The sequence below is a fragment of the Protopterus annectens genome, chromosome 2.part0 (genome assembly GCF_019279795.1).
Source record: "Protopterus annectens isolate FY-2018-M chromosome 2.part0, PAN1.0, whole genome shotgun sequence".
Lineage (NCBI taxonomy): Eukaryota > Metazoa > Chordata > Ceratodontiformes > Protopteridae > Protopterus > Protopterus annectens.
Genome location: NC_056728.1, coordinates 80,643,172 through 80,648,237, shown reverse-complemented (window position 1 = coordinate 80,648,237; position 5,066 = coordinate 80,643,172). Strand labels below are relative to the sequence as shown.

Genomic DNA, 5,066 nt, shown 5'->3' with positions numbered 1-5,066 from the left:
GATGCATACTACTATAGTGTAAGTATGTATTATTGTGCACCTCCTTCTTATATATTTTAGTAATTAATTTCTCCCCATTCTTCAGGACTATCATAACCAAAAACTGATACTAATAAAATTATATTCAGATGTAAATTTTAAAAAAGAACTAATATTGTTTTTTTTAAACCCCTTTACTAAATTATCACTTGTGACAAAAGCAAATTTACATTCTTATACAATTAATCAAACTATATTAACATAACATTGTTGATATAAGTTAGAAAATCTTTCAACAAATCAACACCCCCCTCTCCAAATTAAAAATAAATCATCTATAAAGTACTTAAATATCACAATGTTCAGCATAAATACACTCAAAATTATTTGCAGTCACCCACTCAGGCATAAAAATATTTGCATAACTAGGAGCCATTGTGGCCCCCATTGTCACTCCATTCCTTTGGCAGTACATTTTGCTGTTGAATTCCAAAAAAATATAACTTAATATTACATCTAATATCTCCATGAGAAGACTCATAGTTTTGTTGGAATATAACTTAGATGAAATTAATTCCATTCTTTCTGCATCCATTATAACAGTATATAATGATTTGATGTCAACAGTGACCAATAGATCAGTTTCTAAAATGCTTATATTGTCTATCCTTGGCATGAAATCAAAAATGTCTCTAATGTAAGAACTACTTAATTTGACAGCCTGTTGCAAATACATATCTACATAAATAGGCAATGCTTCAGTCTTGCCATGGTTACTGACAACTATAGGCCTGAGTGGGAGACCATCTAAGTCCTTGTGAATTTTCAGTAAGACAAACATACAGCTTAGTTTAGGATTCTCTACTCTTAAGTACTTCTTGATAGGTTCTGTTATTCTGCCACTATAGTACCACACCTCTATCTGAGAATCAGTAAACAAATACACTTTCTTCACTTTGATACAAGAAACTGCTTTGTAGAAATTCGTGTCAGACAACATTTCTAACATTTTTCAATCATAGACTTTCCTGTCTAACACCACCAATGCATTGTCCTTGGTTATTAAAATACTATTATTGTTAATCAAACTATAAAATGTCCCTTTTGTTTTTCAGACAAAATATAATATCTATAACTCGGTTTATTATCCAACAAATCAATAATTTTCAATTCTGTAGAAATAAGGAACAGTTCAAGCTCTTTTTAAGTGGAGGATTATTTGCATTTGGTTTATAAAACATACCATCTCCATTACAATCAGTGTTGTACAAGAATTTGAAATTCAACATTCTTATGTAATCCCTAAGACAATTAATAGTATCACATTTGTTAGCCCTTCTGGCTGGGGCAAAATTCCATCCTTTGCTTAAAACATTGCAAGCTTCCTTGTCTAGGGCATAAGAAGAAAAATTCACAATTTTGAAAGAAAAATCAACAATACCTAAAACCTTCTCTGATGATTGCCTCATCTCTTCCAATTTCCCCTCTGATAACCTATGCACATTTGTGGAAGCTGCTACTTTTGCACATGTTCTGTTCATCTTTCCATCCTGTTGGTATACTAGTATGGGCTGAAAATCCAACTTCCTTCAAAAATTTGAGATCTGCTCATTAGTAGCTCTCCCCAAAGTCTTATTAGACATATCGTTGTTCTGTAGAGCATTTCTAGCATATTGCTGAGCAGTTCGCTCAGATCTGTGTATATAATTCCCTTTGCTATTGTTTGAACCACTGTTGGCACTTTCTGTTGCTTGATCCACTTCCTTATCTATTTCTAAGCTCTGCCCTGATTTGGACCTAGGATTTTTAATTTGGAGAGGGAATGTTGATTTGTTGAAAGCTATTTTAACTTACATCAAAAGTTTTCTTTTTTAAAATTTATATCTGAATGGAATTTTATTAGTACATGCAGTCCCTGGGTTATGAACATCCGACATGCAGACAACCCACAGAAACGAACATGCTGCCACAAGGTAAAAAATAACATTGAAATAAGTAAAAATCAGTAGTACAGTACAGCAAAGTTGCAAAAATGTTACTGTACCTTAAAATAAAGAATTTTGATATACGTACTTTCTGTCTATCTTCCCTGTTCATAAAGCTGCTCGTATGTCTTGTTAGAGCAGTTACTTAAACCTTTCTGGAGAACAAGAGATCTGATTGGTTAAGAGATTGCTGAGCTAGTGATCTGATTGGTCAACACTGCTGGCTTGTACAGTACACAGTACTGAAGCAGTTACTATATTGTACAGTAGAATGGACAAATGACATTGTAGCTCACTAGGGTCTAGGTGACAGAAGGAGGTCTGGCAGAGGTCTGAAAGTTCAGGAAAGAGTAGAAAACATTTGTGGGTAATGCCTGTAGTACATAAATGTGAAGTGAGGCTTAAAAAGAGGTACATTCTATTATACTGTACTATATTGCATTTTTATGTACTGTTATTTGTATAAAGCAAAATAAATGTCTGGAAAATGCTGCCCTGAATCAGCTGAATTGATATGCTAATTAGATGTAGACAGTGGTAGTATTGACCAATCACACCTGAGCAGTGTTTTGCTGTAGACTCCAGTACAGTACTGTATGTGTATCCTGTGGAACTCCACTTTAGTACTCTACTGTATTGCAGCCAGACACTTTTGTGAACTTCTGTGTTGGTGATGTCACAACCCATACCTTCAAAACTTAAATCCAATGCACGTGTTGGTGATGTGCCAAAGAAAAGGAAAGCAATCACCTTGGAAAATAAAGTGGACATAATAAAGAGATGCGAGAGAGGTGAAGCATCATCTGCCATTGGAATGGCATTAGGCTATAGCCAGTCAACAATCAGAACAATTTTAAAAGACAAAGCAAGAGTAAAGAGTCATGTGAAAGGCCATGCCCTGATGAAATCTATGATTATTACAAAGCAATGCATTGGTTTAATTCTTGAAATGGAAAAGCTATTGTTAATTTGGATTGAAGACCAAAATCAGAGGAATATTTCCATTACTCTTTAATTAATGCAAGAAAAGGCTCAAAGCCTTTTCAATGATTTAAAAGCTGGGTGTGATGAACATTTTTTGTGAGTAGGGGCTGCTTCCATCGCTTTAAAAGGGATAATTTACATAACATTAAATTTCAAGGTGAAGCAGTGAGTGCCAATGTAAGTGCTGCAAGGAATTTTCCTATAATGTTGGAGAAAATTATTGAAGACGGAGATTATTTGCTAGAGCAAATATTTAATGTAGACAAGACTGGCTTATTTTGGAAGAAAATGTCAGAAAGGACCTAAATTTCAAAATAGGAAAAAAAATGCAGCAGGGCATAATGCAGTAAAAGATAGGCTAGCATTATTGTTTGGGGGTAATGTTTCTGGTGATTTTAAGTTAAAGCCCTTGCTTGTGTATCACTTCCTAAATCCAAGGGCACTGCAGCATGTCATTAAGGCATCTCTTCCTGTTATTTGGAAGACAAATGCAAAGGTTTGGGTTACAATTGCCCTCTTTGATGATTGGTTCTTGAACCATTTCATTCCTGCTTTTCAAAGGTATTGCTTGGCTAAAAACATTCCTTTCAAAATTCTCCTTCTGCTTGATAATGCACCTTGACATCCAAACAGTTTAGATGACTTACACTCCAATGTAAAGTTTTTATTTTTACCCTCCAACACCACATTGCTACTTCAGCCAATGGATCATGGAGTAATAGCCTCATTTAAGGCCTATTATCTACAAGTACCTTCTCACAAGCAGTCAGGGCTACCCAAGATAATGTGATGACCTTAAGGGAGTTCTTGAAGAATTACAATAACTATGATGCCATCAAAAATATTGCCAATTCTTGGGATGAAGTAAAGCAGTCAAATATGAAAGGAGTGTGGAACAAATTGTACCCACAATTTGCGCCTGCTTTACAGGCTTCTACAGATGATGACATTGCGGAAGCCAGGCAAGCTGTGGTTGATATTGGTAATCAACTGCAGTTAGACATCACTGACATGAATGCATAGAGTTACTTGACTCCCATGGCAAAGAACTGACCAGTGAAGACCTTATGGAAATGGAGCAGCAGGCGGTAGCATTTGAGGAAGAAAATAGGGACTTAGAAACTCCAAAATCAAAAACTTTTTTGACAAAAGAGTTAGCTGAAGCCTTTTGTCTCACTGAAGCAGGAATGGCAAAGTTAGAGGAGCAAGATCCTAATACAGAGCGGTTCACGCAAGTTTACCATACAGCTACTGAGGGCCTCAGCTGCTATAAGGCCATTTATGATGAGAAAAAGAAAAGCTCTGTACAAATCTCCCTTGATGCCTACTTCAAGAAACTGACTCCACCAGTAAACACTCTCTGTCCAGCAGCAGAATCAAACCCTGACTCTGCACCACTAGGCCCATTCTCTCCAACAACAAGTCAATAATTTTCTGCATCAGACAATTAATCAAGTTGTCATAATGTTAATTCACAAATGAGTGTTAACCTTTACAGTAATTGTTACTATTTTTCTTTTTTTCCATTTGAACTGTTTTAAGAACTGTTTCTTTAATGTTTCTACAGTATGTACAGTACTGTACTGTACTGTACCATATGAACAAAGTTACTGCACTGTTATTACACTGTATTTACAGTATTGTTATTATTATTACTACGGTATACAGTATTATGTTTAAGATTATTTTATTTGGAAGTGTGTCTAGTGTTTTCTATGCAAAAAAGTAAAATAAATACCAGACTGAGGCAAACATTTGACTAAGTGACATTTAATAAGAACCATATGTACATGTTTCGACTTACATACACATTTGACTTAAGGACATACTAAAAAATGGATCTCGTCCTTAACCCGGGGACTGCCTGTATCAATTTTTGGATGTGACAGTCCTGAAGGATAGGGACAAATTAATCACTAAAATGTATAAGAAGGAGGTGCACAATAATGCATACTTACATTATAGTAGTATGCATCCAAATAGAACTAAAGATAATATTGTTAAAGGACAATTAATGAGAGTTAACAGACTAACTAAAACGGATCAAGATTTTTTTCATGACACTGGCAATTTATGTAGTAAGTTTATTATGAGTGATTATCCTAAGTCTTTTGTGTT

At 35.0% G+C, this 5,066-nt stretch overlaps 1 pseudogene; it reads left to right on the top strand.

Annotated features, from left to right (window-relative positions):
* Positions 1–2,637: 2,637 nt before the first annotated feature.
* On the top strand, positions 2,638–3,971 carry LOC122792703 (annotated as a pseudogene).
* Positions 3,972–5,066: the final 1,095 nt, after the last annotated feature.